A 13,087-nucleotide genomic window follows, 5' to 3' on the forward strand; every position below is an offset into this window, starting at 1 on the left:
TCATTCTTCTAGGACCCATCATGATATCAATTTCTCCTTCAGTAAGTTTTAGTACTTTGTGGCTTTGAGGGAATTATTTCATTTCATCCAAGTTGTGGAATTTGTGTGTAAATTGTATGTACTATTTTATTATTATCCTTTGAATATCTGCATGGTCTGTAGTGATATCCTTACTTTCATTTCTATTTGCAATTTGTGTCCTCTTTCTCTTTTTGTTTGTAAGTGTTGTTAGAGTTTCAACCATTTGTAATGTGTTAAAGTTTGTTTTGGGGCCCAGGATATAGTCTATGTTGGTGAATGTTCTATATGCACCTGAAAAGAAAATGTGTTATACTGTTGGGTGGAACGTTCTGTACATGTCTGTTAGCTTCATTGGTTGATGTTCAGTTTTGTTGCCTGTTGAGTCTGTCTGCTAGTTCTGCTGATTACTGAGAGAGGGCTATTGAAATCTCCAAGTATAATCGGGGATTATTTCTCCTGTCATTTTTATCAGTCTGCTTCATTTATTTTGCAGTTTTGTTGTTTGATGCATACACATTTAAGATTGTTATATCTTCTTAATGAATTGACACTGTTATCATTACATCATCTCTCTCTTTATCCCTGGTAATTTTCTTTGCTCTGAAGTTTACTTTGTCTTATATAGCCACTACAGCTTTCCTTTTTTTAAAAAAAAAAAATATATACAGCTTTCTTTTTGGTTAATGTTTATACGGTAAGTCTTTCTGCATCTTATCCTTTTAACTAATCAATATCATTATAGTGAAATGAATTTCTTACAGACAGTATATAGTTGGGTCATTCTTTTTTTCATTCTGACAATGTTTGTCTTTAAATTGATGTGTTTAAACAATTTATATTTAATGTAAGCAATGATATGTTTAGATTTAGCTCTATCAATGTTTTTTTGTTTCTGTTTATTCTCTCTGGGTTTTTTTCTCTTGTTTTTCTGATTTTTTTATTGTGGTAAAATACACATAACATAAAATTTGCCATTTACCCCTTTCTAAGTGTACAGTTCAGTGGTATTAAATATATTCATAGTATTGTGCTACCATCACCAACATCCATTTACAGAACTCTTTTCATCTTTAAAACTGAAACTCTATACCCGTTAAATAATAATTCTCTATTTCTTCCTTTCCCCCAGACCCTGGCAACCACATTTCTACTTGCTGTCTCTATGAATTTGTCTGCTCTAGGTACCTCATGTAAGTGGAATTATATAGTATTTGTCATTTTCTGATTGGCTTATTTCACTTAGCATAATGTCCTCAAGGTTCATCCATATGGTAGCATGTGTCATAAATTCCTTCCTTTTTGAGGCTGAATAATGTTCTGTTGTATGTATATACCACATTTTGTTTACCCATTTATCTTTCAATGGTCACTTGGATTTTTTCCACGACTTAGCTTTTGTGAATAATGCTGCTATGAAATAGATTTACAAATATCTTTTCAAGAACTTGTTTCCATTTCTTTGAGGTATACACCCAGAAGTGGAATTGCTGGATCATATGGTGATTCTGTTTTCAGTTTTTTGAGAACCACCATATTGTCTTCCACAGTAGCTATACAATTTTACACTCCCATCAACAGTGCACAGGCTTCCAATTTCGCCACATCCTCACCAACACTTGTTGTTTCCTGTTTTATTTTTTAATAGTAGCTATCCTAATGGGTGTGAGGTGGTATCTCCTTTTAGTTTTGATTTGCATTTTTCTAATGATTTAATGATGTTGAGCACCTTATCATGTGCTTATTGGCTATTTGTATATCTTCTTTAGAGAAAAGTCTATTTAAATCTTTTGCCCATTTTTGAATCAGCTTGTTTGTTCTTTTGTTGCTGAGTTTTAGGCATTCTCTATATGTTCTGGATATTAATCTCTTATCAGAATACAATTTCCAAATATTTTCTTCCATTCTGTGGGTTGCCTTTTTTTTTCTGTTGATAGTGTCTTTTGATGCACAATTTTAAAAATTTTTCATGAAGTATAATTTGTCTATTTTTTCCTTCTTATGCCTCTGTCTTTGGTGTCATATCCAAGAAATTTTGCTAAATCTGATGTCATGAAGCGTTTGCCCTATGTTTTCTCCTAAGAGTGTTAGTTCTTATGTTTAAATCTTTGATTTGTTTTGAGTTAATTTTTGTATGTGGTGTTAGATAAGGGTCCAACTTCATTCTTTTGCATGTGGATATCCAGTTTTCCCATCACCATTTGTTGAAAAGACTGTCCTTTCTCCCACTGAAAGTTCATTTCTGGGCTCTCTATTCTATTCCACTGAGCTATATGTCTGTCTTTATGCCAGTACCACACTGTTTTGATTACTGTAGCTTTGTAGTAGGTTTTAAAATCACAAAGGGTGAGTCCTCCAGCATTGTTCTTCTTTTAAAAATTGTTTTGGCTACACAGGGTCCCTTGAGATTTCATATGAATATTAGGATGGGGTTTTCTATTTCTGCAAAAAAGACATTGGGACATTTTGATAGGGACTGCATTTAATCTGTAGATCATTTTGAGTAGTATTGACATCTTAACAATATTAAATCTTCTAATTCATGAACATGGAATGTATTTCCACTTGTTTTTGTCTTCTTTAATTTCTTTCAGCAATGTTTTGTAGTTTTCATTGTAAAAGTCTTTCACTTCCTTGGTTAAGTTAATTCCTAAGTACTTTATTCTTTTTTTTTTAATTGAGTTAATGATAGGTTACAATCTTGTGTGATTTCAGTTGTACATTAATGTTTGTCATTCGTGTTGTAGGTGCACCATTTCACCCTTTGTGCCCACCCCCCACCCCACCTTTCCCCTGGTAGCCACTAATTTGTTCTCTTTGTCCACATTTTTAAATTCCTCATATGAGTGGAGTCATACAGAGATTATCCTTCTCTAACTGGCTTATTTCACTTAACATAATTCCCTCAAGGTCCATCCATGTTGTTGCAAATGGGATGATTTTGTTCTTTTTGCAGCTGAGTAGTATTCCATTGTATATATATACCACAACTTCTTTATCCATTCCTCTGTTGATGGGCACTTAGGTTGCTTCCATGTCTTGGCTATTGTAAATAATGCTGCAATGAACATTGGGGTGCATAGGACTTTTGGAATTGCTGACTTCACGCTCTTTGGATAGATACCCAGTAGTGGAATGGCTGGATCGCATGGTAGTTCTATTTTAAATTTTTTTGAGGAATCTCCATACTGTTTTCCATAGTGGCTGCACTAGTTTGCATTCCCACCAGCAGTGTATGAGGGTTCCATTCGCTCCACAACCTCTCCAACATTTGTTACTATTAGATTTAGATATTTTTGTCATTCTAATGGGTGTAAGGTGATATCTTAGTGTAGTTTTGATTTGCATTTCCCTGATGATCAGTGATGATGAGCATCTTTTTGTGTGCCTATTGGCCATCCATATATCTTCTTTGGAGAAATGTCTGTTCATGTCTCCAGCCCATTTTTTGATCGGGTTGTTTGATTTTTTGTTGTTGAGTTGTGAGAGTTCTTTATATATTATGGATATTAAGCCTTTGTCAGATATATGACTTGCAAATATTTTTTCCCAGTTAGTGGGTTGTTTTTTTGTTTCAATCCTGTTGTCATTTGCCTTGAAGAAGCTCTTTAGTCTGATGAAGTCCCATTTGTTTATTCTTTCTATTGTTTCCCTTCTCTGAGAAGACATGGTGTTCGAAAAGGTCCTTTTAATACTGATGTCAAGGAGTGTACTGCCTATGTTTTCTTCTAGAAGCCTTATGGTTTCAGGTCTCACCTTTAGGTCTTTGATCCATTATGAGTTTATTTTGGTGAATGGTGAAAAAGAATGGACAATTTTCATTCTTTTGCATGTGGCTTTCCAGTTTTCCCAGCACCATTTGTTGAAAAGACTTTCTTTTCTCCATCGTATGCCCTCAGCTCCTTTGTCGAAGATAAGCTGTCCATAGATGTGTGGTTTTATTTCTGGGCTTTCAATTCTGTTCCATTGATCTGTGCACCTGTTTTTGTACCAGTACCATGCTGTTTTGATTACTGTAGCTTTGTAGTAAGTTTTGAAGTCAGGGATTGTGATGCCTCCCGTTTTGTTCTTTTTTCTCAGGATTGCTTTAGCAATTTGGGGTCTTTTGTTGCCCCATATAAATTTTAAGATTCTTTGTTCTAATTCTGTAAAGAATGTCATTGGAATTCTGATTGGGATAGCGTTGAATCTGTAGATTGCTTTAGGTAGAACAGACATTTTAACTATGTTTATTCTTCCAATCCATGTACATGGAATGTCTTTCCATCTCCTTATGTCGTCATCCAATTCTCTCAGAAAGGCCTTGTAATTTTCATTATATAGGTCCTTCACTTCCTTAGTTAAATTTACCCCAAGGTATTTTATTCTTTTTGTTGCGATTGTGAATGGTATTGTGCTCTTGAGTTCTTTTTCTGTTAGTTCGTTGTTAGAATATAGAAATGCTACTGATTTATGCAAATTGATTTTATACCCTGCAACTTTGCTGTAGTTGTTGATTACTTCTAAGAGTTTTCCAATGGATTCTTTGGGGTTTTCTATATATAGGATCATGTTGTCTGCAAACAGCAAGAGTTTCACTTCTTCCCTCCCTATTTGGATTCCTTTTATTCCTTTATCTTGCCTGATTGCTCTGGCCAGGACCTTCAGTACTATGTTAAATAAGAGTGGTGACTTGTCTCGTTCCTGTTTTCAGGGGGATGGTGTTCAGTTTTTGCCCATTGAGTATGATGTTGGCTGTGGGCTTGTCATATATGGCCTTTATTATGTTGAGGTAGTTCCCTTCTATGCCCATTTTATTCAGAGTTTTTATCATAAATGGCTGTTGGATCTTGTCAAATGCTTTCTCTGCATCTATTGAGATGATCGTGTGGTTTTTATTCCTCAGTTTGTTGATGTGGTGTATCATGTTGATTGATTTGCGGATGTTGAACCATCCCTGTGTCCCTGGTATGAATCCCACTTGATCATGATGTATGATCCTTTTGATGAATTGCTGAATTCTGGTGGCCAAAATTTTGTTTAGAATTCTTGCATCTATGTTCATCAGTGATATTGGCCTGTAGTTCTCTTTTTTCGTGGCGTCCTTGTCTGGCTTTGGTATCAGCGTGATGTTGGCCTCATAGAATGTGTTAGGAAGTGTTCCATCCTCCCTAATTTTTTGGAATAGCTTGAAAAGGATAGGTATTAAATCCTCTCTGAAAGTTTGGTAGAATTCCCCAGGGAAGCCGTCTGGTCCTGGGGTTTTATTCTTTGGGATGTTTTTGATTGCTGTTTCAATCTCTTTCCTTGTGATTGGTCTGTTCAAATTGTCTGCTTCTTCTTGAGTGAGCTTTGGGAGATTGTAGGAGTCCAAGAATTTATCCATTTCCTCTAGGTTATCCATTCTGTTAGCAGAGAGTTTTTCATAGTATTCTCTTATAATCTGTTGTATTTCTGCAGAGTCTGTTGTTATTTCTCCTCTTTCATTTCTAATTTTGTTTATTTGAGCTTTCTCCCTTTTTTTCGTTGCAAGTCTGGCTAGGGGTTTGTCAATTTTATTTATCTTCTCAAAGAACCAGTTCTTTGTTTCATTGATCCTTTCTACCACCTTTTTAGTTTCAATAGTATTTATTTCTGCTCTGATTTTTATTATTTCTCTTCTTCTGCTGACTTTGGACTTTGTTTGTTCTTCTTTCTCTAGTTCAGTTAGGTGTAGTTTAAGATTGCTTACTTGGGATTTTTCTTGTTTGTTAAGATGTGCCTGTATTGCAATGAATTTTCCTCTTAATACAGCTTTTGCTGTATCCCATATGAGTTGGTATGGCATGTTAGCATTTTCATTAGTTTCCAGGTATTTTTTGATTTCTTCTTTAATTTCTTCAATGATCCATTGCTTGTTCAGTAGTGTGTTGTTTAGTCTCCACATCTTTGTGCCTTTCTCAGCTTTTTTCTTGTAATTAATTTCTGGCCTTATAGCATTATGATCAGAGAAGATGCTTGTTATTATTTCAATTTTTTTAAATTTGTAGAGGCTTGCCTTCTTTCCTAACATATGGCCTATCCTTGAGAATGTTCCACGCGCACTTGAGAAGAATGTGTATTCTTCTTTTTTAGGATGAAGTGATCTATATATGTCTATTAAGTCCAATTGTTTTAGTTTTTCTTTTAGCTCCACTATTTCTTTGTTGATTTTCTGTCTGGATGATCTGTCCATTGATGTAAGTGGGGTGTTGAGGTCCCCTACTATTATTGCGTTGTTTTTAACATCTTCCTTTAGGTCTGTAAATAGTTGCTTTATGAACCTTGGTGCTCCTATGTTGGGTGCACAGATATTTATAAGCATTATTTCTTCTTGATGAAGTGTCCCTTTGATCATTATATATTGTCCCTCTGTGTCTCTCTTTACCTGTCTTATTTTGAAATCCACTTGGTCTGATATAAGAATTGCAACACCTGCTTTTTTTTCCTTGCTATTAGCTTGAAGTATTGTCCTCCACCCCTTCACTCTGAGCCTGTGTTTGTCCTTGGGGCTGAGGTGTGTTTCCTGGAGGCAACAAATTGTTGGATCTTGTTCTTTAATCCATTTTGCCACTCTGTGTATTTTTATTGGAGAGTTCAATCCATTTACATTGAGACTGATTATTGATGCATGTGGACTTAAAGCTGTCAATCTGTTGCTCATTATCTGGCTTTCCTGCTTTTCTCTTCCTGTGTGCTTTATCCTACCCATTTGATACTGCAATTTCTTATGGTGGGTTTCTTAGATTTTTGCTTATTTATGTTTTGTGTCTCTGTTCTGTTGTTTAGTTTAGTGTCTACCCTGAAGTTTGTATTTAGAATCTTGTGTATAATATAGTCTATTCTCTGGTGGTCTCTTACTTACTTGGCCTAGACTAATTTAGTCTCTTTGCTCTTCCCCTCTTAAATTATTATTTTCACTTCTTGTTCCAACTTGTGTTATGAGTTTGTAGTTAGAGTGATAAGATCATCTTTGCTTTGGTAGTTTCCTTACCTTTATCCTAATGCTATAGTTGAATATTTGCTATCCTATTCTGGTTCTATCTATCTGTCTCCCTACTCTGTGGTTTGTGACCCCTTTCTCCCTTTTTTCTTTTTTCAGGTATGAGAACCTTCTTGAGGATTTCTTGTAGTGGAGGACTTTTGGTTACAAATCCCCTTAACTTTTGTTTGTCTGGAAAAGATTTAATTTCTCCCTCATATCTGAAGGATATTCTTGCTGGATAGAGTATTCTTGGCTGAAGATTTTTATCTTTTAAAGCTTTGAATATGTCACTCCATTCTCTCCTAGCTTGTAGGGTTTCTGCAGAGAAATCCACTAAAAGTCTGATAGGGGCTCCTTTGTAGGTAATTCTCTTTTGTCTTGCAGCCCTGAGTATTCTTTCTTTGTCATTCCTTTTTGCCGTTTGTACTACTTTATGCCTTGCAGTAGGTCTTTTTACATTGACAAATCTAGGAGATCTGGAAGGTTCCTCTGCACACATTTCTCCCTCAATCCCTAGATTTGGGAAGTTCTCTTCTATAATTTTATTAAGCACACATTCTGCTCCATTTTCCTTTTCTATGTTCTTGGGAATTCCTATGATCCTTAAATTCTTTCTCCTCATTGAATCTGCTCTCTCTAATACTTTCCTCATTCCTTTTAATCCTTAGTTCTTTTTCTTCCTCTGTCTGGAGCCATTCAGCCTGTCTATCTTCGATTATGCTAGTTTGCTCTTCTATGGAGTCTACCCAGGCATTCAGGGAATCCGTATTCTGTTTTTTCTGGTCCATTGTGTTTTTCATCTCTAGTAATTCTGTTTGATTCTTCTTTATAATTTCAATCTCTTTTGTGAAGTAACTCCAGAACTCGGCTTGTTTCTCTATCTTTCTCTCTACCTCATTGAGTTTTTGGAGTATAGCTGCTCTGAACTCATTTTCATTTAGTTTACCTAATTCCAAGTCCTCAGGACTTAATTCTGTGTTTTTATTGTTTTCCTTCTGGTCTGGGGCTTTTATAAATTGCTGGATGGTAGAGGAGCAGTTTTTTCACATGGTGGGAGAATTCAGTTGCAGTTACAGCCTGTCGCCACTAGATGGGGGTCAAGAGCCGCGTGTTCTGAGCTCTCCGCCTTCGGGCAAGATGGCGGCACCCAGTGCACTTTGCCGGGGCGGGGGCGGGGGCAGTTTCTCTCACTCACCGATCTGGATTCGATCAATTCTGTTCTCTGGTCTCCCAGGGCCCTGCGTTTATGGGGTCCCCGCCCATGGAAGCTTTCCCCCCGTCAGCGGGTTTCCACTGTACCGGGAGTCCTAGACGATCCCCTGGTCGTGCGGCCCCTCCCCCGCTCCTTCCCAGACCCGCGTGGCGATCCCGGTTTCTAGGGGATGGAGCGATGTTCTCTCTTACCCCGTTCCAGCTCCTCCGAGGTGGGCAGTAGGGGCTCCGTCTTCTGTCTTTTGATACTGTAGGTCTCTGAGTCCTGGCATTAGGTTCATTAGCTGAAATTCAGGTTTGTTTTTTTTTTTTCAGTCCTTTGTTGTACTTTGGAGGGGAGAGAGTCCTGGGTCAGCTCACCCTGCCATTTTGCTCCACCTCCTCTCCCAATATCCTTTTCTAACTTTATCAGTACTTTATTCTTTTTGATGCTCTTATAAATGAAATTGATTTTTTAACTTCCTTTTCATATTGTTCATTGTTAGCATATAAAGATTCAATTGATTTTCATGTGTTGACTTTCTATCCTGCTATTTTGCTGAATTCACTATTATTTCTAACAATTTTTTTTGGTGAAATCTTTAGTTTTCTACATATAAGATCATATCATCTGCAAGCAGAGATCATTTTACTTCTTCCTTTCCAAATTAGATGTCTTTTATTTCTTTTTCTTGCCTAATTGTTCTGGCTAGAACTTCCAAAACTACATTGAATAGAAGTGGTGAAAGCAGGCATTCTTGCATTTTTCTTGATCTTAGAAGAATAGCTATGGGTTTTTCATATATGGCATTTATTATGTTGAGGTAGTTTCCTTCTATCCCTAGTTTGTTGAATGTTTTTATCATGAATGTGTGTTAAATTTTGTCAAGTGCTTTTTCTGCATCAACTGAAATGATCATGTGGTTTTTTGCGTTCATTCTGTTAATGTAGTGTATTACATTGATTACTCTTCATATATTGAACCACCCTTTCATTCCAGGAATAAATCCTGCTTGGTCATGGTGGATAATCCTTTTAATGTGCTGCTGAATTCAGTTTGCTAGTCCCTCTTTTTTTATTTGTCTATTTCTTCTTTCTACCTTCTTTTGATTTATTTGAACCTTTTTTAGTTTTCCATTTTAATTTATCTATTTGGTTTTGACTATATCTCTTTGTATAATTGTTTTAATGGTTTCTGTAGGGATTGCAAAGCACATACTTAAATTTTTACAGTCTAGTTAGAATTGAAATTTTGCCATTTCATTTGGTATGTAGAAATCTTAACACCTTATGAGTCCTTTTACTCTCTCCTTTTTATCTTAGAGTTATTTTATCTTAGTATTACAACCACATATATTGAAAACTCCATCAGACCATATTATAATTTTTTCCTTTCAACTGTCATATATATTTTAAAGAACACAAGAGAAGACTAGTATTTTATACTTACCTAGATATTTACCATTTCTGTTCTTTCTTCATTCTTGATATTTAAAATTTCCATCTTGTATCATTTCCTGTCTGTCCAAAGAGCTTCCTTTAACAGTTATTTTAGAGCATGTTTGCCAGCAATGAATTCTTAGTTTTTCTTCACCTATGAATGCCTTTATTTTCCCCACATTTCTGAAGAATATTTTTTGCTGAATACAGAATTCGGGGTTGACTTTTCTTTTCTTTCAGCATTTTTAAAATGTTGTGAGAATTCCTCTTGCCCTCTACAATTTCTTATGCAAAATCTGCAGTCATTCAAATTATTGTTTCTGTATGAGTAATACATCATTTTTCTCTGGCTGTTTTCAAGATTTTTTTATCTTTAGTTTTTAGCAGTTTGATTACAAAGTGTTTGTGTATGGATTTCTTTAGGTTTATCCTGTTTAGGATTTGCTTGACTTCTTGAATTTGTAGGTTTATTTTTTTATCTAATTTAAGAAGTTTTCAGCTATCATGTCTTCACATATTTTTCAGGGCTGTACTCTTTCTCCTTTCCTTCTGGGACTTTCATGAGATAAATGTTAGACCTTTTGGGAATGTCCCACTGTTGAGTTTCACCTGCAGACATCTTTCCTACTTGCTAAAGACAGTTCTTCTCTCCACCAGGTGGGTTTTGGCCTCCTTGACCCAATGAGCCTTTTGCAATCCTCTCAAAACTCAGAGATTGGCATGAAAACCCCACTGAGAACCCTGTGGTGTTTTGAGGTGGTGTAGATGGGAGGAGAAAGTGGAGGCATAACCAGGGTCCCAGGAGGCTCTAAGCTGTGCCTTCTGGAGGCATCACTGGGCCCAGATCTGTGAGTTCACTGGGTGTTGGCCTTAGCTTATCTGCTCCTCACCTTGCTCAGGTAGGTGCATGGGGGAAGCATAGTTTGGATAAGCCAAGTAGCTCAGAGGTTAACATCTGAGGGGCCTCCAGAATGATTAGAAAGTTCTGGACTCTCATCTGCTAAAACGCTCCTACAAGGAAAAATAGGCTTCATGAAAATATGTTAAACTCAAAAGTTCATTTGGTATTCCCCCAACAATGGACTGATCTGTTTGCATAAGTTCCCTGAATGCAGCCACTAAGATACATAACAACTATTTAACTGTTAGAGAATAATTAGCTTAAAACAGTTATTAGCAGGCTTATTCTAAGCCCCTGGAGTATTAGATAATGCAATCATTCTACTTGAAAACCTTATTCTTTACTAATATTACTTCATGTAGACAAAATGCTGCAGAAACCTGCACCAGGCCTCGTGAATTCCTCCCCCGCTGCTCTGGCCACCTTGGTTAACAATGACCTATGGTGCAGCTGGGAACCTGCCTCCACCCTCATTCCTCCTTTAAGTATCTTGGGACTGGAGAACTGGACACAACAGCTCCAAAGGTCACAGGTGCAGGGTCACCCACACGATAGTCCCCTACTCCCCAAGATAATCAGACCCTCAAGTTCTTTCATTCTTAAAACAAAATTATTATAAAATGTAACACATGTTCATTGTAGAAAATTTGAAATATACAGAAAAGCAAAAAGCAGAAAATGCAACTTTTAATCTTACTTTTTATCTTTACTCAGTGATAACCACCATTAAAACTTTGATGTCATCTACCTATCTTTCTATATACTTAAAAAAATAATAATCCCCTATTGTTGGACACTCAGGTTGTTTTCAATTTCCTGCTAAAGAATTCCTGCTAACATTTTTGCTCACATCTTCTATTATTACCTTAGGATAGATGTCATTTCAAGGAATGTCATTACTGAGTCAAAAAGTGCACATTTTTAGAGCTTTTTATTCAAAGCTGACCTCCAGAAAAATTGTATCTATTTACTCTCCTTTCAGCAATGTGTGAGACTGCCTGTTTCCTTAGACTCTTACTAGTATGAGGAATTGTGATTTTTTTAAAAAGTCATAGTTTGGTACATGAAAAATTTGCATTCTTTTGATTATTGGTAAAGTTGAGCACACTTTTATGAGAATCTTCATCCTTTGCATTTCTTTATTCTGAGTTACCTGTCTCTGTCTGTTGTTCATTTTCCCATTGGATATTCTTTATCTTTTTTTGTAGATTTATAAAAGCACAACATATAACAAGGAAATCAATCTTCTGTCTATCATGTAAGTCACAAATACTTCCCTCAGACTGTTGTGTGTATTTTAATTTTACTATCTTTTTTGGCCCACATTTCTTCCTCAAGGGCCCTGAGAGCTGCATTTCCAGCCTCTAGGCTCTTGCCAGAGGAGGATCCCATCTGTAGATCTTCCAATCCCATCTGTAGATCTGCTTCACTGATCACATCATTAATAGCTCTGGATCAATTTCCTTTCCATACTCAATCTGCGTATTCAACAAACATACATAGCTCATCTGACATGTGCAGGCACTTGGGCTAGGTGTTAAAGCATATTATTTCCAGTTCACAATGTTTCCTGTAGCCTAAGGAGAAAGAATCTGGTGGGAAACCATGGGGGTGAGAACGAGTATTTAGTGAACACCTCCTGCATGCCAAGCTCTGTGCTGGGCATTTTGTCCACTGTCTCGCATTTAACCCGCACAACAATTTTTGAAGTAGGTATTTGTGATGGTACATTTTATGTCAACTTGATTGGGCTGTGGGCTGCCCAAATATTTGGTTAAACATTTCTGGGTGTGTCTGTGAGGATGTTTCTGAATGAGATTAGCATTTGAATTGGTACACTGAGTGAAGCAGACTGCCCTCCCCAGTGTGGGTGGGCCTCATCTAATGTGTTGAAGGCCTGAATAGAATAAAAGGCTAGTAAGAAAGAATTCTCTCTCTGCTGAAGTGTCTTTGAGCTGGGACATTGGTCTTCTCCTGCCTTCAGACTTGGACTCAGACCAGAACTTACACCATTGGCTCTCCTGGGTCTGGACTTCTCAGCTTCTATACCACATAAGCCAATTCTTTATAATAAATCTCTTTACATATGTATTTTATACATGTATATTTATATATGTGAAATTTATATATAAAAATATATATACATATATGTATGTGTATATATATATCTATCCATCTGCTATTGGTTCTGTTTCTCTAAAGAACCCTAATTGCCCCCACTTCACAGATGAAGATATGGAGGCTCAAAGAGTTTCAGTCACTTAACCTAACGTCACCCAGTTGGTAAGCAGCAGAATGGACACTTTGTCTGTTTGGCGCCAAAGCCCATGATCCTGCATTCCACGTGGGCCCTGGGGACGGTGCACTTCGGCAGGGCTGGGATCAGCGGAGGTGAATGAGGTGAGTCATGAAAGTGCAAGGTCAGATCTTGCCTTTATTTAAAAGTTTGATGTTTTACACATCATGGATTTTTGCATTAATTTTTATTTTAAAAATATATTGCATTAAAATATTTTTTCTCTTCAGTGTTGAATTTTTTGCCCCCGTCCCTTAAA

General features: G+C 36.7%; 2 long non-coding RNA genes across 6 annotated transcripts in view; one reads left to right on the plus strand and one right to left on the minus strand.

Moving 5' to 3' along the window:
• The window catches only part of LOC139085254 (uncharacterized), a 109,038-nt gene that overhangs the window by 54,535 nt on the left and 41,416 nt on the right, over positions 1-13,087 (minus strand). The window lies entirely within an intron of this gene.
• LOC139085253 (uncharacterized) overlaps positions 1-13,087 on the plus strand; it is a 44,519-nt gene that overhangs the window by 15,879 nt on the left and 15,553 nt on the right. Inside the window, exons 3-6 of one of the 5 annotated variants that reach the window (XR_011543454.1) lie at positions 13-41; positions 1,151-1,211; positions 11,741-11,790; positions 12,760-12,932. This is a non-coding gene — a long non-coding RNA (uncharacterized lncRNA). The remainder of the gene's footprint in view (positions 1-12; positions 42-1,150; positions 1,212-11,740; positions 11,791-12,759; positions 12,933-13,087) is intronic. The other 4 variants (XR_011543457.1, XR_011543453.1, XR_011543455.1 and 1 more) reach the window with 4 other exon arrangements.

This window comes from Equus przewalskii, chromosome 8 (genome assembly GCF_037783145.1).
Source record: "Equus przewalskii isolate Varuska chromosome 8, EquPr2, whole genome shotgun sequence".
NCBI lineage: Eukaryota > Metazoa > Chordata > Mammalia > Perissodactyla > Equidae > Equus > Equus przewalskii.